Source organism: Rhinopithecus bieti, unplaced genomic scaffold (assembly GCF_001698545.2).
Source record: "Rhinopithecus bieti isolate Rb0 unplaced genomic scaffold, ASM169854v2 scaffold_83527, whole genome shotgun sequence".
NCBI lineage: Eukaryota > Metazoa > Chordata > Mammalia > Primates > Cercopithecidae > Rhinopithecus > Rhinopithecus bieti.
The window spans coordinates 1,027,866-1,051,249 of record NW_016837625.1 but is presented as its reverse complement, the minus strand read 5'-3'; the positions used below and the strand labels follow the sequence as shown (position 1 = coordinate 1,051,249).

At 39.2% G+C, this 23,384-nt stretch overlaps 1 long non-coding RNA gene across 1 annotated transcript in view; it reads right to left on the bottom strand.

The window, feature by feature from the left end:
• LOC108524779 (uncharacterized) overlaps window positions 1–17,414 on the bottom strand; it is a 67,267-nt gene extending 49,853 nt beyond the window's left edge. Inside the window, exons 1-3 of the long non-coding RNA XR_001884124.1 lie at window positions 17,322–17,414; window positions 14,576–14,669; window positions 13,712–13,831 (exon numbers count right to left, since the gene is read on the bottom strand). This is a non-coding gene — a long non-coding RNA (uncharacterized LOC108524779). The remainder of the gene's footprint in view (window positions 1–13,711; window positions 13,832–14,575; window positions 14,670–17,321) is intronic.
• Window positions 17,415–23,384: the final 5,970 nt, after the last annotated feature.

The following is a 23,384-nucleotide window of genomic DNA, read 5'->3' as shown; positions in this document are numbered from 1 at the left end:
TAGTATGCTTTAAGATCTAGGGCACATGCCCAAAACGTGCAGGTTTGTTACATATGTATACTTGTGCCATGTTGGTGTGCTGCACCCATCAACTCGTCAGCACCCATCAATTCATCATTTATATCAGGTATATCTCCCAATGCAATCCCTCCCCCCTCCCCTCTCCCCATGATAGGCCCCGGTGTGTGATGTTCCCCTTCCCGAGTCCAAGTGATCTCATTGTTCAGTTCCCACCTATGAGTGAGAACATGCGGTGTTTGGTTTTCTGTTCTTGTGATAGTTTGCTAAGAATGAACCGACCTGCGGATCCTAATTCTGCCCGGCTCCAGTGCCAACTTGTGCCACCCTGTGGCTGCTCTAAACCCTACAACTAACAGAATCTTCATACAAATTTATCTCTAATGTCTGTAAGGTCTGTGAGAGGAGGAAACTTGTTTCTTTTGTTCACGTTTCTATTTTGAAAATTTAGCATGGTATGCAACATTTAGTAGGCTTTCAATAAATGCTCATTCAATGAATGAATGAAAGCCTTAGAACACCCCCTAACCTACCAATTAAACAAGTACTTGAAGCATATATCTTTGGCTTCAGAACATAAATAATTTTTTTTTTTTTTTTTTTTTTTTTTTTTTTGAGACAGAGTCTCGCTCTGTCGCCCAGGCTGGAGCGCAGTGGCCGGACCTCAGCTCACTGCAAGCTCCACCCCCCGGGTTTACGCCATTCTCCTGCCTCAGCCTCCCGAGTAGCTGGGACTACAGGCGCCCACCACCTCGCCCGGCTAGATTTTGTATTTTTTAGTAGAGACGGGGTTTCACCGTGTTAGCCAGGAGGGTCTCGATCTCCTGACCTCGTGATCCGCCCGTCTCGGCCTCCCAAAGTGCTGGGATTACAGGCGTGAGCCACCGCGCCCGGCCATAAATAATTTTTTTAAAAAATCCCAGGTTACTTCATTTGTGTGGTCTCCAGATCCAGTAGCTCTTTCCTTGTGGACATTCTAGCTTTTAAAGGACTCAAACAAAAGGCTCTCCTTGCACCTTTCTCAATCATGCAGTGGAAGGACGTGCATAACCCCAGAGCCTGGAAGTCAGCACCCCTTCTCCTTCAAGAGATTAAAGAGAGAGAGTTCCAGCTGTCCAAATAGTAGAGGCAGAGACTTCTCCTTTACCTCGAGAACTAGAAGAGATTTTCTTTATTCTCTCGGAAGTCTAGAAGTCCAATGGGGAAACAAAATAGGATTATACAATTGATTTCTAGGAAGATGTCTGTGGTTACAGTAACCACACTGCTTGCTTCACTTTGCTTCAACAGAAAGACCCCTGGGTGACACCTGAGCAAAATGTATCCATCTATTCAGGCAATCCTATTTTTACCTTTGCTTAAGAATGTATCAGTAATATTTCTCATTTTAATGTTCATTTCAAATAAATTTTCCAAGTAAAAGCCTGTGATTACGACCTAACTCTCAAATTTCTACTATAAACTCAGATTATACTCCAGGAACCCAGGACCTTCTCACACCAGAAAAGGCTGACTTATGGCCACAAGGCCATGTTATCATTAAATAATGACATATTTGAAGCTAGGTGGCCAAGCTATAAATAGAATGATTAATAATACCTAGCCAACATCTCATCTTAAAATCAAAATTATGTCAATTTTTTTGAATCTCATGTGCCAATATGAGATTATATTTTCAAAGAAGGCTACAGAAATATTCCTGGTCCCACATGCCACCACTCAACAAGCAGGGAGTCTATTTCCCCTCCCCTTGAAATTGGGTTGGCGTTCGTGACTGTCTGCCTAAAGAAATAGAATCTGGTGGAAGCAATACTGCCTTCTTCCAAGGTAAGGTTAGGAGAGTTTCTTTCACCTGGTTCTCTCTCCTGGGATGTTCACCCTTGAAATTCAGGGATGATGTTGTGAGGAAACCCAGATCACATGGAGAGGCCGTGTGTCGGTGTCCTGCAGACTGGGCCTGCAGAAGTCTCAACTGACAGCATTACTACCAGACATATGAGCATTCAGGTGACTCCCGCCCCTGGTCTTCAAGCCACCCCCACTGGAAGGGGAGTGGAGCAGAAATGAATGATTCCCACCATATCCTGCCTAAACTGAAGCTTTATGAGCAAAATAAATATTGCAGTTGCTTTAGGCGACTAGGTTTGGGCTATTTGTTATGCAACAATAGAAAACTGAAATAATCAAATGAGGTGCTCTCACTCAATCCTCATAATCACTGAATATTTTAGAATCCACATATAAGTGAGAGATTAGTATTAATAATTTCATATTGCCAGTGTATAAATAGGCACTGTGCTAAGACATGGAAATGCATTAGTGAACACAGCAGACATGGTTCCTGTCTTTATCAAGCTTACATGGCAGACTGACTGTATTCATTTCTTTATAACCATAAACTATAAGCCAGCAAGGGCACTGCTGAACCTCACTATACATAGAAAGACACAGGATCACGCTTTCTCCAGACATGTCTTAATCATAACATTCTCCATCAGAAAAAAATCAAATCATGTGTTTCTCTTGGCTTCACATGTAGTGTAAATGTGTATGTGACAACTGGTCATATTCTTGCATTAGAATTTCACAGACTGAGTCAAGTTTTTCTAAGGTTTGTTTTTGTTTCAGCTTTAATGGGATATAGTTGACAAATAGAAATTGTATGTCTAAGTTGCAAAAGTTAATGTTTATATATATATAAACATACATACATACACACACATATATACACACACACACACATATATATATATAAACAACTATCAAGCTAGTTACCATATCCATCACCTTACATAGCTGGTTTTTGTGTGTGTGGTGAAAACACTTAAGATCTAGCCCTGTAGCAAATATCAAATATATAATACAGTATTGTTTTCTATAGTCACGATTTCTACAGTCATGATAGTCTGTACATCAGTTCTCCAGAACTTATTCCTCTGTCTAATTTAAACTTTGTACCCTTTGACCAACATTTCTCCATTTCTACCATCCTCTGATCCCTGTCAACTACCATTCTACTCTCAGCTTCTATGAGTCTGAATATTTTAGATTTCACATAGAAGTGAGATCATGCAGGATTTGTATTTGTGTGTTTGGCTTATTATACTTAGCACAAAGTCCCCCAGGTTTATCCATGTTGTCACAAATGGCATATTTTCTTCCTTTTTAAGGTTGAATAGTATTCCATTGTATGTATATACCACATTTTCTTTATTTATGTATCCACTGATGGACATTTAAGTTGTTTCCATATATTGGATATTGTGAATAATACCCCCAGTGAACATGGAAGTGCAGATATCTCTTCAAGATACTGATTTCCTTTGGATATATATGCCTGGAAGTGGAGTTCCTGGATTATATGGTAGTTCTATTTTTAATTCTTTGAGAAACTTCCATACTGTTTTATATATGGCTGTACCAATTTACGTTCCTACCAACAGTGTATAAGTTTCCCTTTTCTTCACATCCTCACCAACACTTGTTATCTTTTACCTTCCAAATCACCCTTCTAGCAGGTGAGAGGTGGTACATCATTGTGGTTTCGATTTGCGTTTCTCTGATGATTAGTGATGTTGAATACCTTTTCATATGCATATTAGCTGTTTCAAGATCTTTCATTAAGTCTACGATGTGGTCCAAGGTTGATGGGCCTATCACTAGGAAAATAAAGGGATTTGGGTCCTGGGCAGGCAGAACTGCCCCTGGATGGCAGCAGAGTGGAGCTGAAGCCAGATCACAGTACTGTTTTAGGGTTTGCAGTCTGGTTGAGTTCAGTGGTCTTTTTACCAGGGGCAAGAAAAAGCATAGCTGCACCCAGCCACGAGGGTGCAGGTCTGCATCCTCAAAGTGGTCCTCCTCAGTCCTGGACTCCACTGGGGTTTTACAACCCCTTACCTGTATCCCAAAGCTCCCCAAAATTTTCTGAGAATGGATGATCCTGTTCTCAGAGGCCACTGAGCCCTCTCCAAGACATTCAAACTAATAGGTCTGGATTTGTAGTGCCCTGTGTCTTGGAGTTTTTGGTTTGTTAGTAGATAGAGCCAAATCAGAAGTTTTCCTATAATCAAAATTAAGCCAGGAAAACCCAAAAGACTGTTCTACCCTCATCTGAATTAGCAGTGTAACTGGGGACAGAGAACATAGACAAATTCTAAGGATGGTTTCAGAAAATGGGCCAGTGAAAGTCAAGGCCCAGAGAAGCAAACTTAAGACTTCTAAGTGATCACCTGAAACCTGCCCCACAAATCTATCAAAAATTTTCTCTGCTCCTGCTGTCCTACCCCTAAATGTAGGTGACTGCATTGTTTCCATTCCAGTGTGCTTTCTTTAAGTAGTCACACTCACAGCATGCTGGGCTTCACATCAAAGCAAGTCCCATTGCATACTTGATTAACACATTAGTTCCCAAACCAGCTAACTCAACTAACATCCTGCATCCTGTCCTCTTCTGCAGTGGAGGTGGCATGGGTAATTTTGGATAATTATGCTGTTGATTTCTCCATCTCACCACTCAAGTTTAATGTATATCCTCTGTCTAGTTATGGTCTTGGCTCCTACCTACTGCCTCTATCCTTGCAATGCACAGTTGACCTGATTCTAAGACCAATTTCATCCAGACATTGCTCCTACCTGACACATCCCCACCCTGCAGAGACAATGGAGATGTCAAACTTATTCAATGAGCTCTCAACACTAAGGAAAGGGACAAAGTAAAATAACATGTATTAATCAATTGCAGAATATTGCTGAGGGCACACTGGACTAAACATTTTTTTCCAGTTTTTTTTTTTCCAATTGTTTGGACTAAACTTTTATAATTTCTTGCATTTCAACGTCATTTACTGGAAATGAAATTGTGAATGCTTAAAATCAACATGAGTAACATCAACCTAGTTTTGAAAAGCATGATGAATCTAGCAAGAACTCCCTGCAAGTATTTTTTACGTTCTTTCACTTTAGAAAGGTAAGATCATTCAACTAACTATAGTTTATCTTTAATGTTTTAGAACTCTTCAAGTTTTGGGCTCACATATTTTCCAGTGTATTTATGATTATCTCAGGTATCAAGGGTCATTAACATATTGGCTGTGACTTTGAGGTCTAGGCATTGGAAGTTATACTTCCCCCATTAACAACATCACACAATCTCAAATGGCAACTTCTGAATCTTGGTTTTAGATGATTGTGGCAATCTGGGTTTCATTACTAAAGGGAGATAAGATGACAGATTGGGCTGATTCTCACTATCTTGGAATAATAGCCTTAAATATTTGGAAAATGTGAGCACAAAAATATTTAAGGATTTGAAGACTGTAGGTTATTTTCTATCTGGAAGAGAAAGTGCAGAAGATTATCGCCCAAACAATTTTGATATTGGGTTTTATCTTTCTGCAACAAGCAGACCATGGTTGACAGAATCTTCTTGCTACCATTTATGATGAGACTGTGGAATTACTCAAATCTCTAGCATCTCTCATTTATTTTTAGCTTCATGTTTAGTTAGTAACAGTGGAATCTAAGTGCCAACATGTTTTTAGCAGATACTATCCAGATCTGCCAGTGATTTAAACTGCTCATGACCATGTAGAGATACAATACAGGAAAAGTAATGAAAAGGAGTTTTTAGTGAGGGAATGTTGAAGAAAGCTTCACAGGTTAGAGTTCAACTTCAACTATAAATGTCAATTTATTGTAACTTTTCTCTTCTTGCTTATAGTATTCATGCCTGAAAAACTGAAACAGGAAAGGAAATCATTTTGGATTATCTATTTCAAGGAGGAATATTTTATTTTAGTTTTTTAAATTGATAAATAAAAATTGCATGTTATGTACAACATGATGTTTTGAGATATGCATACATTTTTGTTCAATTGAGTTAATTAACATATGTATTACCTCACATACTTATCATTTTTGTGATAAGAACACAAAACCTACTCTTTCATTAATTTTCAAAATACAATATATTGTTATTAACTATAGCCACCAACAATAGCTCTCTTGAAGTTATTCCTCCTATCTAACTAAAATTGTGTATCTTTTGACTAACATCTCCCAACCCATCACCCAGCACCTTATAACTAACACTCTACTCTCTACTTCTTTAAGTTCGAATTTATTAGATTCCACAATAGCTCTCTTGAAGTTATTCCTCCTATCTAACTAAAATTGTGTATCTTTTGACCAACATCTCCCAACCCATCACCTAGCACCTCATAACTAACACTCTACTCTCTACTTCTTTAAGTTCGAATTTATTAGATTCCACATAGATGTGAGATTATGTGGTGTTTGTCTTTCTGTGCCTGGCTTATTTCATGCAGCATAATGTCCTTTAGGTTATTGCAAATGACAGTATTTTCTTCTTTTAAGGCTGAATAGTATTCTATTGTGTTTATGTACCATATTTTTTAATCCATTCATCTACTGATGAACATTTAGGATTTCATATCTTGGTTATTGTGAATAATGTTGTAGTGAGCATGGAAGTGCACATATCTCTTCAACATATATGTCCTTAAATGTGAAGTAAATCTCTTGTAGGCAGTATGTTTGTTTTGAGTTTTTTAAATCTATTCAGCCACTCTTTGTCCTTTGATTGGAGAATTTAGTCCATTTACATTCAAGGTAATTGTTGATAGGCAAGAACTTATTATTGCCATTTTGTTAATCATTTGCTGATGGTTTTGTAGGTCCTTTGTTTCTCTCTGTTTTCCACTGTGATTAGCTAATTTTCTCAGCTGGTATGCTTTTATTCCTTTTTGTGTATCTATTATAGGTTTTTACTTTGTGATTACCATGAGACTTAATATAAAACATCTTATAGTTATAACAGGCTATTTTAAGCTGTTTACAACTTAACTTTGATTACATACAAAAGTCACATTAGGAGGGGCTTCAAGATGGCTAACAAGAGGCATCTGGCACCCACCTCAGCCACAAAGAAGAACCAACTTAGTGAGTAGATAATCACACTTCAAATAAATTGTCTAAGAGAGAACACTGGAATTCAACAGAGAAGGGAGAGGACACGCCTAAGGCAAGGAAGGAGAGGGAAGCGAGGCAGCCTGCTTGGCCAGGATCAGCTGGGAGCCTAGAGAGGTTATCCAATGCAGGGAAAAGTGAGAGTTCCCCAGGGGCCTATATTCCCACTACAGACTCCTGCAATCTTAGCCATGGGTGAGCACCTCCACCCTCTGGCATGAGACTAAAGCAGGGAGCTGCCTGGAGATCACACAATGGTATTGCTCCAGAAAGGAAGGTTACACTGGGTCCCACACACCTCCTGAATCCTAAACAGCTACAACACAGTTCCATTTTGAGAGCCAGCCCCCATCATACTTTATTCTCCCTGGAGCCCAATAGCTCCTGCAGCTCCACAATAATGAGCATCTTTGCATTGAGCCCCATTGACATCCCCAGCCTGCAGCTTCCTCCACTGCTGGCTGCTGCCACCAGGGCCAAAGTGAAAGCCACTGGCAGCAATAGCACTGCCCCCAGCAGTGGAGCTGCTATGCATTTTCACACATCCTGAGAACAGGTTCCACCACCACTGCTGGCTGCTGTTGCCATGTGACAAAGTGTATCCCAATGAAGTGATCACACCACCTCCAACAGCGGGGTTGCTGTGCATTTATAAGCACTCTAAGGACAAACTGCCCCACCCACAGCAACTGCCCCTGCTAGCTGCCATCACCATGGCCAAAGCATAAGCCACTGGCAGCAACACCACTGCTCCCAGCAGCAGCTGGCCATGCATTTACAAGTGCCATGAGGACAGGTTCCCTGGCTGACAGCTGTCACCTGGAGCAGAAGCCACCTACCGATGGCTTCCGCCACTGAAAGCAATGCTATACTCCCTGGCAACAGAGCTGCAGCACAGTTGCTGCTACCCCCATCAAAGCTCTCTGCTTGGAGCCTGGGAATCATTCTGCCCCTAACCATAATAGCCAGCTTCTGTATGCACCACTGGGACACACAACGATAGGCCCACTCAGCCTGGCTTCACTACCACCAGTGCTCAATCACACCATCCAGGGGCCTGGAGATCAGCCTACCCCACCTATGACTATTTGCACCTGAGCACTCCTCTGGGAGCCTGAAGAGAAGCCCACCCAGCTTGCAGCTATCACCAGCTGACACCTACCCACATGCACCACTTGGGCCTGTGTATGGTCCCAGCCGGCCAGTCACAGACACCAATACCAGTTCGAACCTCTCGGGAGCCAAAGGGTTATCCCACCATTGCTACTTCCATTGGCCACACCACACCTGCCGTCCAGGGGCCTTGGAACCTGCCCACCTGCTCTGTCGCCACCCCTTGACACTGCTGGTACTCAAGCAAGTTGCTTGGAGGCCCAAGAATCAGCCCACTTGGACACACTAACACTGGTGCTGACACACACAACCCTGGGACCCAAAGAGAGGTATAGTCAGCCTATTGCTGCCACCACTGAAGCCCAGGGATGGCCTACCTGACATCCCTGTCCCCAACATAACTTCACCACAGCCTCCACTAACCATTACACACTAAGCCACTGAGGAAACCACACATACCTCTGATGTTGCTTACAGCCAAAGAAATTGCATGGAAACTACACTACTGTAAGCACCCAGAATTAAAGCCTAAGTTCCCTACTCAGCCAAATCCATAGATACATTATAAGGAAAAAGTTATCCCCTAAAAATCAAATTTAAAGTATTAGAAGAAATGACTGTTACACCACCTGCACAAATATCAATATTAAAACACAAAAAATCATGAAAAAGCAGGGAAATATGACAACTCTAAAAGGAACACAATAATTATCTAGCAAGAGATCCCAGTGAAAAGGAAATTTGTGAAATTCTAGAAGAAGAGTTCAAAATATTAAAGCAGCTTAGTGAGATACAAGATGTCAGGTCCAGGGTCAGGTTCTAGCACATGCTGAGGTCGAAAGGGAGTGATGGGTGGATGAGTGGCAGACAGCTGAAAGAACACTTGGGGGGCTGTAGGTAGGTGTAATATGGCTTTATTCTGTAGCTCTCTTACACTGTCTGTCTCTGTCTCAGCTGCCTGCTCCAGCCACTCCCATGCACTGCTGCATGGCAGGCTCTCCCTTCAAGGTCAATGGCTTAACTCTTTCTTTGGGCACAAGCAAGTCAAACTGTGTCCTGGCTCTCCACTGTCTGTCTGCAAGACGAACAACCCTGGATTTCTCTCTTTCACTGGGCACAAGCATGCCTGTACAGTATCAGCAGGGCAATTATACCTTTTACAGACAATAATGGCTCTGAGCAAGTGATGAGCCTTCCCATGTTATGGCTACGTGGCTGTGATTATATAACAAGTGGAGTTATATGCCTGTGCTACAAACTCACTGACTCATGCAGGATGTTTACTTTGGCCTATCTTTGACCAAAGAACATCCATTACCTTATACAAGAGAACACAGCTAAACTATACAAAGAAATCAGAAAAACAAATCAGAATATGAATGAGAAGTCTGCCAAAGAAGATAGATATGATTTAAAAAACAAAACTGAAATCCTGAAACTGAATAATTCACTGAATGAAATAAAAATACATTAAGAAAGCTTCAACAAAATACTAAATCAAGCAGAAGAAAGAATTTCAGAACTTGAAGATAGGTCTTTTGAAATAACCCAGTCAGACAAAAATTTAAAAAAAAAATAAACAAAGCCTATGTGACTTATAGGTCACCATTAAACAACGAAATAGTCAAATTTCTAGTGTCCCAGAGGGTGAACAGGGAAACAAAGGGATAGAGAACATATTTAATAAAACACTAGCAGGAAAGTCCCCAAGTCTAGTAAGAAATTTATACATTCAGATACAGGAAACTCAGAGATCCCCAAAAAGATACAATTAAAAATGAATGTCTTCTCCACAGCACATTATAGTCAAACTGTTAAAAGTAACAGACAAAAACAGACTTGTAAAACCAGCAAGAGAAATGCATCTAGCCAAATATAAAGGGGAACTTCCTTCAGACTAATAGTGGATTTCTCAGCTGAAATTTCACAGGCCAGGAGAGAGTGGGATGATATATTCAAAGTGTGGAAAGAAGTAAACTGCCAACCAAGGATACTATACCCAGAAATATTATCCTTCATAAATGATGGAGAAATAGTCTTTTCTAGACAAGCAAAAGCTGAGGGAATTAGTCACCACTAGAATGGCCCTGTAAGAAATGCCTAAGAAAGTCCTACACTTGGAAGCAAAAGGATAACTCTATCATGAAAACACATGAAAGTATAGACCCACTGGTAAAGCAAACACACAAATATGAAAGAGAAAGGACTCAATTATTACCACTACAGAAAAACTGCCAAACCACAATGATAAGCAATAGCAAAGTAAGGTGACTACAGTTAACAACAATGTATGCTTATTTTAAAATATCTAGAAGAGAGTGAAATGTTCCTAGCACACAGATATGACACATATTTGTGGCAATAGATCCCCTAAATACCCTTATCAATTAAGAAAAATAATGAGAAGAGCTGAAATTTGTAGTCAGCAACACTAGAGGAAATTTTCTTCCTTTTTCTGTTCATAAATAGACTAAGCTCTTGAATGCCCCACTTGCATCTATTCATCACTGTGGAATGATTTCAAAAGAAAAAGTTATGTTATATCTTTTTTCTAACCTCAAAAAAGGTTGTACTTTTACTCTATACTTTTACTCCAACCCATCTCCATCTTATATTTTCATGTCACAATTTATATCTTTTATATTGTGTATCATTTACCAAAGTATTTTAGCTTTTAAAAAACTATTAAATTACTTTAAAATTATTTTTAATAGTTTTGATTTTCAACCTTTATACTAAAGATGCAAATGAATCTTACAGTATTAAAATATTCTGAATTTAATAATATACTTTTTTTTTTGAGATGGAGTCTCCCTCTGTCACCCAGGCTGGAGTGCAGTGGCACCATCATCTCAGCTCACTGCAACCTTTGCCTCCCAGGTTCAAGCAATTCTCCTCCCTCAGCCTCCTGAGTAACTGACTAACAGGCGTGTGCCACCACACCTGGCTAATTTTTTGTATTTTTCTTTAGTAGAGATGGGATTTCACCATGTTAGCGAGGATGATCTCAATCTCCTGACCTCGTGATCTGCTGCCTTGGCCTTCCAAAGTGCTGAGATTACAGGCATGAGCCACCGCGCCTGGCCCAATAATATACTTACTTTTATCAGTGAGTTTTATACTTTCACATGCTTTTGTGTTACTAATTGGTGTCCTTTTCTTTCAGTTTAAAGAACTCCTTTTAACATTTCTTGTAAAGAAAGGCCTGGTTTAATGAACTCCCTTTGTTAGTCTGGGAACATCTTGATTTCTTCTTCATTTTTAAGGGACAGCTTTATCAGGTATAGTTTTCTTGGTTGAAGGTGTCATTCTTTAGCACTTTGAATATATAATTCCTCTCTTCTGACCTGTCAGTTTTTGCTGAGGAATCCACTGCTAGTCTTATTGGAATTCCTTCATATGTTATTTGCTTATTTTCCTTTGCTGCTTTCAGGCTCCTCTCTTTGTCTTTCACATTTGACTATTTGTTTATAATGGGCTTATATCTTGCAATAATAATTTCTAAAAAGACAAAATTCTGTTTTCAATAGACTGTCTTTTAAGAGACAGACTTCCCTCAGTTATGAATGGAGACCACACATACTAGACCTCGGAAATTTCTGTTGAATTGGTCAGTTCTCAGTTTTTGTGTGGTTTGGGTTTGAATTGAATCTGATTGCAGACCTTTGACCTTCCTGTATTTGGATATTTATATTCTTCTCCAGATTCAGAAAGTTTTCTGCTATTATTTCTTTAATAAGCTTCTACCTCTTTGTTCTGTCTTCTCCTTTACGAACCCCTATAACCCAAACATTTTCTCTTTTGATGCTGTTCCATAATTTCTGTATGTTTTCTTCATTCCTTTTGATTCTTTTTTCTTCTGTCTTTATTTTCCAAATAACCTGTTTTAAAGTTCACACTTTCTTCTGTTTTATCAATTCCGCTGTTGATGCCCTTTATTGCATCAACAATCCAAAATCTGACTTTTTAAATGATTTCAATCTCCTTATTAAATTTATCATTTTGGTCATTTATTGCTTTCCTGATTTTGTTATACTACCTATCTGTATTTTTATAAAATTCACTGAGCTTTCTTGAAACAATTATTTTGAATTATTTGTCAGGCAGTTTTTATATTTTCATTTCGAGGTTATTGTGTTTCTTTGTTGGTGCTGTATCCTTGGTTTTTTCATGTTTCTTGTTGCTTTGTGTTGATGTCTGTGCATTTGAAGAAGAAGGCACTTTTTGCAGTCTTTTCAGACAGGCTATGTCCAAGAATGCACTTCACCAGTCAGCTCATCCAGATATCCTCTGCAGGATGCCTGGCATGGTCTGTGGGTGAGCTTGCTACTAAAGTCCTTAAACAGGCTGGCCCAGTGCCTGGGTCAGCAGGTAGGTGGGCTTGGTACCTGATCTGGGTCCACTGGTACAGTCTAGCAGCCTGAGGAGTTGACCTGGTGCCTCAGTCTGTAGGGATGAACCTGGCACTGACATCTACTGTGATGGGCCTGGAACCTGAATCTGCTGGAGTATAAAGTTGCAGGGGCTAGCCTAGAGGGCCACAGGGACTAGCCTGACATTGGGCAGACCTGGAGCTTATGTCTATAAGTGCTGGCCTCATGCCCAAGGCCAGGGGTGTTGACCTGGTACTAGGGAAAGTTCAAAGTGTGGGACTGTGTGGGACAACCTGAATCTGGGCTGGTCTGAAACCTTTGGTGGAGCTGGAGCCTGGGGCTGTGGGGGCTGGCCTGTAAGGAGAAATATTTTTAATAGCCAAAGGGTTTGTATCTTGCATTATTAATTTCTAAAAAGACAAAATTCTGTTTTCAATTGCTAAGCACTCCTCTGCTCCTAAGAGACAGTCTTCCCTCAGTATAAATGGAGGCCACACATACCAGACCTCAGAAAATTCTTAGCAATGATCAGTTCTCAGGAAATCTGGATAAGCTGAGTTTCCCAGGCTAGAGCGTCCTGAGCAATTAAATCTGCATTACTGAATGTAAAAGCTTTCACTTGAGGTACCCATTCCCGCCATCCCTTATGTGATATCCTACGTTTAAATCAGACCACCTAAATTGAGTAAAAATGTAACCAGCAGTCATCAACATAGTTGAAATATAAAGCCAAAACTGAATAGTCCAAGAGATATTCACTGTTTATATTATCTGATTCCTCATGGTGTTACATGTGCATAAGTACAAGTCCTGAAGAAAGGAACAGAAGGCCAGAATGAACATCTGGAAAAATGCATGAAAAATCTGCAGTCCATTCACCTTCTAATTTCATTTCTGTTCTTTGCACCCACCCATTCTGGTTCTATAGCACTACATAGGTTTATAGAAGACAGTCATTATCTTGCTCTGCAACATTAACTCATGTAGTGAGATTGCAGGAGATTATAAAACTTGAATAAAAGGAAGCCAATCCAATATATATATTTTTTACTTGAATGAATATTTTAATGTAACTGAGAGCAAAAAAGCTCTCTTCCTCTCTCTTTTTCTTACCTCTCACCATCAAGGAAGACTTAGAAAATGCTATTGTAATTATAGCTTACATTCTATAATTTCTTGATACCCTGGAGTATATAGAAAATGAAAAGATAATGTTTTACCTTGACAGACTGAAATGGAAAAACCTTCTGTTGATGGGATCTCTCTGGAATGTAATGATTTGTGTGATTGCAATCACAGAGCAGGCTAAAATACCATATGAATTCTCCAACGTCTTCCTTCTGTCAAGGAAGGAACATTTCCATGAAACCACCTTTATAGCCTAGAATGGGTGCCTGCTATCCAAAAAGAACTCTAAATGACAATTAAGTAACCAGTAACTTTGTCTAAATGTAGAGCAATTCGAACCATTTTTAAAGTTTTGAAAGATTGTTCTAACCTTCCCTTTCCTTTGCCAAGATTAGATGGAATCAAGAAAATAAGCACCTTGGAGAGGAATAAGCCTGAAGATTTGGTGAAGTCTCCTTAGAGACATAGATGAGTCACGACTATTTTCAAAATTAAAATACATCTGTACCTTCAGAGCAATTTTTAAAATTTTAATTATTATAATTAACTGGGGAAAATGGGATGCCATAATCACAGAATAGCTCCACTGTAAAAAAAAAAAAAAAAAAAAAAAAAAAAAAAAAAAACAATAACAACAACAAAAACCCAACTAACCCAAAGCATCAGGTGTGGAGTTGAACTAATCCCATTTGTTTGTGTGGAGTTCACCATCCTAACATACACATGCAAGGTTCATCATTACTTTTTATTTTTCTCTACTTTATTTCTTATTCCCACTTTCATTCTCTGTACTACATGGTTACCTCTTTCAATGTGCTTGATATGTGCCCTGTTGTATGACTAGATACTTATAAGTACACATTTTGTATGTGTGTATTAACTTACAAAATGGCACTGTGATATAGACGGTATTCTGTTTCTTACTTGTGAGACAACATTATGCCTTTAAGATTTACCCATGTTGTTCTATGTGCATCAAATGTGTTGCTTCTGTGGTGTGCATCTGCCATTTTCTCTTCATGATTTCACAGTGTAACCTCCAACTCCTCACTGTAACAAGAGACATGATGATGAATATCCTTTTATAGTCTTTTTATGAGTCTATAGAAAGACTATAAAAGAATTTCCTTAGGATATAAATCCAGGAGTGAAATTCCATTGTCATATATACATTCTTAATTTTGCTGAGTACTTTAGTACCTACTCTTGCTTTCTAGGACAACCAAGTCAGTTTACTCTTTCACCAACAGTACATGAGAGTTTCTGTTTCCCTACCTTCTCATTAATATTTGATAGTGCCTTTCTAGTTTTTGATAATTTAATGGTCATAAAGTGGCATATTGTTTTAAAATGTTGAGATTTTGGTATATCCTTTTGCAGGAAAGTTGAATACATTTTTGTTTGTGTGAGGTTAGTTGCATTATATTAGGTAAGAACATGCTGTTTCTTCAAAATTTGAGAATGAGGAAGAGAATGTGCATGGATGCTGATAAGGGTGTCAAGACAGACATGGTGGATGCTCAGTGTAGAGTCTGTTTTGTGAGCCCTTCCAATGATTCTGTGAGCTATTCATACCCTTTAATAAACCTCTTACTGCTCAAAATAGAGGGAATTCTGTTGTTGTCAACTAAAAAGACTGGCCCGTGTGGTAATTGGTACCATAAATGGTTGAAAATCTTCAAGGAGTAAAATGGGAATGTAAGATTGCCTATTCAGATAGGTTAAGTTTGAATACAGTAAAGATCTGATTCTTATTATAAGACAGGTCCCTGCAGGATTTTATCAGTGGGATTTTATTTTCCATATACATTTTAATGGATTTGATAAAAGCCTCAAAAATACTCTTGGATTTATTATTAAAATGACATTGAATTTATAGAACGATCTTGGGATAATTCACATCGTTACAATATACAGTATGGCTCTCTATTTAGGCTTTCTTATATGTCCTACAATAATGTTTTAAATTTTGTCTATAAAAGTTCTGTGGATTTTTTTAAGATTATTTCCATTTCTGGGTGCTGTTCATTCCTCTTCTAGTACAGTAACAACTCTGCTTTGATATCGAGGAATTATGAAACATTTTAATGTTAACCATTATAACCACATNAAATACTCTTGGATTTATTATTAAAATGACATTGAATTTATAGAACGATCTTGGGATAATTCACATCGTTACAATATACAGTATGGCTCTCTATTTAGGCTTTCTTATATGTCCTACAATAATGTTTTTAAATTTTGTCTATAAAAGTTCTGTGGATTTTTTTAAGATTATTTCCATTTCTGGGTGCTGTTCATTCCTCTTCTAGTACAGTAACAACTCTGCTTTGATATCGAGGAAATTATGAAACATTTTAATGTTAACCATTATAACCACATTATATAACCAGTATAAAATAGAAAAAGAATGGCAGAAGAAAAATAAAGTGTTTACTTTCTATAAATATGTACCTCAGATTTCTTAAAATGCTCTTACGGATAATGCATTTTTTTTTTTTTTTTTTTTTTTTTGAGACAGAGTCTCGCTCTGTCGCCCAGGCTGGAGTGCAGTGGCCGGACCTCAGCTCACTGCAAGCTCCGCCTCCCGGGTTCACGCCATTCTCCTGCCTCAGCCTCCTGAGTAGCTGGGACTACAGGCGCCCGCCACCGCGCCCGGCTAATTTTTTGTATTTTTAGTAGAGACGGGGTTTCACTGTGGTCTCGATCTCCTGACCTTGTGATCCGCCCGCCTCGGCCTCCCAAAGTGCTGGGATTACAGGCGTGAGCCACCGCGCCCGGCGGATAATGCATTTCTACTGCATTTTCTAGTTAATTATTGCTGGTGTAAAGAAACAGCATGGGCTAAGAAAACTCACTACACTCTCTTATTAGTTCTAACAGATTTTTAGTTGATGAAACTTTTTCAAATGTAAATGATCTTATTGTTTTCATTTCATTTTACTTTCTCCACTTCCAATCTTTAACCTCTTATTTATTGCCATATTTCACTGGCTAGGATTCCAACACAATGTTGATCAGGATCGAAGGTAGAGAAGTCTATTCTTGTCCCCAGCCTTAAAGAGAATGCATAAAGGGAATGCACAATAATCTTAAGAAATACTAAAGACTACACAATCTTGCCTCCCATTTGCTACCCCAGCCTCCTCTCTGAGGGCTGCCCATCCCTGTACTCCAACACTCTTCTTTTTTGCAACTGTCTTTCTCAGTTGTAATTACTTGTTCTTGGAGTGTGGAACAGCGGGAGAGGCAGGGGAGGTGGGGGAGTCCAGGGCCAACTCAATTGTTTGCACTTATTTTATTCCTCCCCATTTCCCCTGGGCTCAAACACTGCCTTTGTGTTACTCACACTGATCTAGGTTTCTCATTTTGTCTCAAGTTGTAACAGAGAAGGCAAGATAAACTCAGGGCCCTCCTTCTTTTTTAAAAGTTAATTAATTAATTTCATTTATTTATTCATTTATTTATTTATTTTTGAGATAGAGTCTTGCTCTCTCACCAGGCTGGAGTGTAGTGGCGGGTTCTCAGCTCACTGCAACCTCCGCCTCTCAGGGCCCTCCTTCTACACCCATACTTCCTCCATCTGTGACCCCCTGCCCTTTCCTCTCCTAGGCTATCATTTCAGCTGGAATCTGGGAACCAGCCAACTGCTGTCTCCTCAGAGACTTTTTAGTTTTTCCAGTATCTTCTTAGATGTACCATTTTCCCTCTCACTTCTGTGGTGTCTTCAGGATTGACTTTAGAATAGGGATCCAGAACTTCCATCAATTAACATCTTAAATTTTTGCTGTCTGTTGTCTAAAAATGAAAACAGCAGAGACAAAATGTGATTGACAATTTGTCAATGCCACAAACTATATAGCCAAACTTTAAAACACTATCTATGAAATACTGTGAGAGCTGGTCTAAGACTAGAAAGGAGACTGAAAGATGGCTCATGGCTTCATACACCTTGAGTCAAAAAGAGATTTCCTTAGTATCACAGTCCTGAAAGACATTGATATGGTTTGGCTGTGTCCCCATCCAAATCTCATCTTGAATTGTAGCTCCCATAATTCTCACGTGTTGTGGGAGGGACCTGGGGGAGATAATTGAATCATGGGAATGGATCTTTCGCATATTGTTCTTGTGATAGTGAATAAGTCTCATGAGATCTGATGATTTTATAAAGGGGAGTTCCCCAACACAAGCCCTTTTGCCTGCCACCATGTAAGATGTGACTTTGCTCCTCATTTGCCTTCTGCCATGATGGTGAAGTCCCCAGCCATGTGGAACTGTGAGTCAATTAAATCTCTTTTATTTATAAATTACCCAGTCTTGGGCATGTATTTATTAGCAGCATGAGAACAGACTAATACATATTCTGTTCCTTTGCTTAGAATGAGAATAGCAGAGAAGGTGATTTCAGCTGAAAAAGTAGTTGCACTGATATTCCATATGTCTAATATACGATTATTATTATTCTATAAAGGCTAGAGATTATGAGATAAGGAAAGAAAAAGAGGGAGAGTGGCAATGGCATAGAAAATCTGTGGCCGGAGATTGTTGAGATGAAGTAAGAAAAAGAGGGAGGGTAGCACAGTGTAGAAAACCTGTGGCCACAGATCCTTGCTCTCAAATAGCAAAAACTGGGAGGGACATACTCTCAAGGAAAGGAAACTGCAGAATTTATGACATGGTATTTAAGCAAACCCAAAGCAAAGCTTCAGGCAGTTCATCATGCCTCTTGCTTGTTCCCTACACTGTTCTCTAACATGAAATTGTACTTCTTAAAGAAAAGTACTGATATTGGACCTGTCCATAAATATTTGGATATAGGTGGAGAGGAGGAAAGGAACATAAATAAAAGAATAGTTCATTATCTCAAAACAAGTACAAGGCCTCACGTGGTGGCTCACACCTGTAATCCCAGCACTTTAGGAGGCCGAGATGGGCGGATCACCTGAGGTCAGGAGTTTCAGACCAGCCTGACCAACGTGATGAAACCCCGTCTCTACTAAGAAAATACAAGAAGTTAGCCCAGCATGGTGGCATATGCCTGTAATCCCAGCTACTTGGGAGGCTGAGGCAGGGGAATCGCGTGAACCTGGGAGGTGGAGGTTGCAGTGAGCCGAGATCATGCCATTGCACTCCAGCCTGGGCAACAAGAGCGAAACTCCTTCTCAAACAAACAAAAAACAGCAACAACAAAAAAGCAAGTACAAACAACATTATATTCCTCACTGTCACATTTTATAGGCGTCTATAACCTCTACTTTGCACAATCAACATTGTTCTTATTCTCCAGGCTGATTAGAGATAGATTTACTTGAAATCATAACTGGTTGGATGTAACCATTATACATTGTGGGTTTTTTTCCTGGGACAAATAAGTCATTCTCAGCTTTAAATGTACTAATACTAGTATAAAACTTATTCTGGATGGAAAAACATAAAGTGAAGGAGAAAGTGAGAAAGCACAGTTATGCACAGAAAAAAGGATCACAGAAAAGATCTAACCAACAGAATTCAATAACTCTTTCAGAGAGCCATGCAGCTTTTAAGTGTACCAGCTAGCTTGAAACCACAGGGCTGAACATACCTTCCTCCTTCCAGACAAGGTATCTGGCTTTGGATCACTACCTAAGCACATCCATAAGTCAGAAAAAAATATACATATATAATCATGGGTTTCTTCTGATTCTTGGTTTGGAAACTTCCAAAAACTGTAATTGTTAGTAAATAGTAAGATGATATTTCTCACTTTTAAAATTGATTTGCTGGCCTTTCATAATAGATAAAAACTTCACACTTAAATATTGTTCCAGGGTGGCCTCTTAAACTTTGTTTAGATATAATTTTGAAAGAAGTTATTCACTAATCATCAATTGTTTAATAAATTCCTATTGTGTTTTGGCCACCGTGCTGGTCACTGGGGTAACAAGGTACTGCATTCAAATGGTTCATGAGGGACAGGATAGAGAGGGGCAGGGGAGGAAAAGAGAGAGGAGAAGGAAAAAATAATGTGACAAAATGTTAACAATTGAGAAATCTGGGCAAAGAGTAAACAAGATTATTTTGTATGATTATTGCAACTTTACTGTAAGTTCAAAATTATTTTTTAAGATGCCACAAAAACAATAAGAAAATAGGATATAAGTGATCATAAGCAGTTATTAGAAAGTTGCATTATGAAAGAGTCTTCCGATCTTATTTTTTAAAGGAAAAATTACTCATTGTGATAATGGGTATTTAGAGGAAAATGGTGTTCCATGGCCAAATAAGTTATAAAATATATACTATGCACCTCTCTTGACAGTCCACTGTACATTTTGGCATATTCATGAATCTGGGAAGTTCCACCAAGAAGCAGTTGGAAAGAAAGTAGATGGATCTGAGAAATAGTTGGAAAGAAAGCCAACTACCTTATTCTGTTTATCTGAGGATGTCACAATGTAATTGACCATAAAATTCTTTTTGTAAGTGATAACTATTAAGATAGAGATTTCAGAAATGCCATTGTGAGATAGGGAACATTATCTCAATTTGTGTGCATACAAATTCATTTGGAAGAAGCAGCCTATTTGTACTGTTGTATATGCTGGTGAATTTATACAGATAGCATTCCAGTTGGTTCTCAGATACTTTTGTGTGCAGATTAAGGCATGTAGTCTCCCTTTTAATTAGAAACTCTTCATTCCATAATGCAATATTTATTAAATCTCATGTTGAGATAAATATTTTTATTTATGCAATTTTCCAAGACTAATTGCTATGTTTTTAGAAAAGCTTTCTACTAAACTCGAATGAGTAGAATTAAATGAACCACTAAGATAAAACAAATAATCAAGTCAGCTACCCATCATGAATCAGTTGATCTTGAAGTACCTGATGTAAATGCAAGATCATTGGCCTTTTGCCCAAGATTGCTAGAGGCAAGATTATCCAGGTAATCAATCCTTGCTCCCCTTCAGTCTTTCATGAAATTTTCCCAAAAGGTGAGTTCACATATGGCATCAGATTTTTCTTGACACCAATAATAAAATTCCAGTTACATTAACTGTCAATACATGTTTCTTTACTAGTAAAAGATTGCATCTAGGCCAGGCACAGTGGCTCATGGTTGTAATCCCAGAACTTTGGGAGGCCGAGGAGGGCAGATCACGAGGTCAGGAGATCGAGACCATCCTGGCTAACATGGTGAAATCCTGTCTCTACTGAAAACACAAAATAAAAAAATTAGCCAGGCTTGGTGGCAGGTGCTTGTAGTCCCCACTACTCGGGAGGCTGAGGCAGGAGAATGGCATGAACCTGGGAGGTGGAGCTTGCAGTGAGTGGAGATCATGCCACTGCACTCCAACCTGGGTGACAGAGAGAGAATTCATCTCAAAAAAAAAAAAAAAAAAAAAAAGAAAAGAAAAAGAAAAAAAAGAAAATGAAAAAATTGCATCTAAATAATTTGAAAAAATCTACAAAGTAGTTAAGAAAACTTTTTGTTTCATTAAAAAATATGTTTAACAAGAATGCTGAATAAGACATCTTATTTCTTAAGTGACTAAACACTTCTTGGACAAGAAATCAGAGAAGGCTAATTTTTAAAGTCCATAAATAAAATGAATTTAAGTGTATTCAGATGTTTCTTATTAATTTCAATATTCTGCTTCCTTTTGCATGTACATTTAGGGCAAAAGACCAACACCTGATCAAAAGTGGAAATGCTAATCCAGTTTTATAAAGAATATAATGAATAGTCCCCACAATACTACATAATTGCTAGTAATTATAAAATTATTTCTTAACTAAAGTAGAATTTCTTTATAATTATACATGTCAATTCATATAACAGAACACAATGATTGTTAAAATGCAGGTATCATCTAATAATGCACCAATTCTTATTTATTTTATTAACTGCATTGTTTAAAAAGTAAATACATTAATGTTAAATATGGTATTATGAAGCAGTCAAAATCAAGAAAAAGAAACAGTGCCAAATATAAAACATGATATGGCAGATAGACAAAGACTCAATATACTAAGTTTTTATTTTTAAATTGGCATATTTCTTCATAATTCTTGACTACTAAACTCAGTGTACTGGAGATACTACTACCCTTTAGCCATATAAAATAACTATCTTGATTTCCATATTAGTCCATTCTCACAATGCTATAAAGAACTACCTGAGACTGAGAAATTTATGCAGAAAATAGGTTTAATTGATTCACAGTTTTATAGCTATACAGGAAGCATGGCTAGGAGGCCTCAGGAAACTTATAGTCATGGCAGAAGGGAGAAGGGGAAGCAAGCATGTCTTCACATGGCAGCAGGAGAGACAGCAAAGGGGGATGTGCCATAGACTTTTAAGCCATCAGATCTCATGACAACTCACTATCATGAGAGCAGCATGGGGGAAACTTCCCCCATGATCCAATCACCTTCCACCAGGTCCCTCCCTCAACAGGTGGGGATTACAATTCAAAATGAGATTTGGGTGGGGACACAGCCAAACCATATATTTCCACCCCTGGCTCCACCCACCAAACCTCATGTCCTTTTCACATTTTGAAACCAATCATGCCTTCCCAATAGTCCCCCAGAGTCTTAACTCATTCTAGCATTAACCCAAAACTCGAAGTCCAAAGTCTCATCTAAGACAAGGCAAGTCCCTTCTGCCTATGAGCCTGAAAAATATAAAGTTAGTCCTTCCAAGATGCAATGTGGGTACAGGCATTGAGCAAATGCTCCCATTCCAATGGAAGAAACTGGCCAAAACAAAGGGGCCTGCAGCCCCATGCAAGTTCAAAACACAGCAGGGCAGTCATTTAATCTTGAAGCTCCAAAATAATCTCCTTTGACTCTATGTCTCACATCCAGGGCACAATGATGCAAGGTGTGAGCTTCCAAGGCCTGGACTGGTCTGCCCCTGTGGCTCCACAAGGTACAAAACCTGCAACTGCTTTCATGGGCTGGCATTGAATGTCTGTGGCTTTTCCAGGCACACAATGCAAACTGTCAATAGATCTACCCTTCTGGGGTCTGGAGAATGGTGGTTCTCTTCTCACAGCTTTACTAAGTAGTGCTCCAGTGGGGACTTTGTGTGGGGGCTCCAACCCCACATTTCCCCCTCTGTACTGCCCAAGTAGAGGTTCTCTACGAGGACCCCACCCCTGCAGCAAACTTCTGCCTGGACATCCGGGTGTTTCCACACATCCTCTGAAATCTAGGCAGACGCTCCCAAACCTCAACTCTAGCCTTCTGCATACCCACAGGCCCAACACCACATGGAAACCACTAAGGCTTGGGGCTTGAACCCTCTGAAGCAATTGCCTGAGCTGTACTTTGGCCCATCTTAATAACTGCTGGAGCTTGCATGGCCACAAAGCAGACTGTCATGTCCAGAAGCTGCACAGAGTAGCAGGTCCCTGGGCCTGGCCCATGAAACCATTTTCCCTCCTAGGCCCCAGGCCTGTGATGGGAGGGGCTGCTGTGAAGGTCTCTGAAATGCCCTGGAGGCATTTCCCCCATTGTCTTGAGTATTAACATTGGGCTCCTCTCTACTGAAGAAAACTTCTACAGCTGGCTTAAATTTCTTCCCAGAAAATAGGTTTTTCTTTCTTACCCCATGGCCAGGTTGCAAATTTTCCAAACTTTTATGCTCTGCTTGCCTTTTAAATATAAGTTCCAATTTCAGAACATCTTCTTGCAAATGCATATGAGTGTATGCTGTTAGAAGCAGTCAGGTCATATCTTTAATGCTTTGCTCTTAGAAATTTCTTCTTC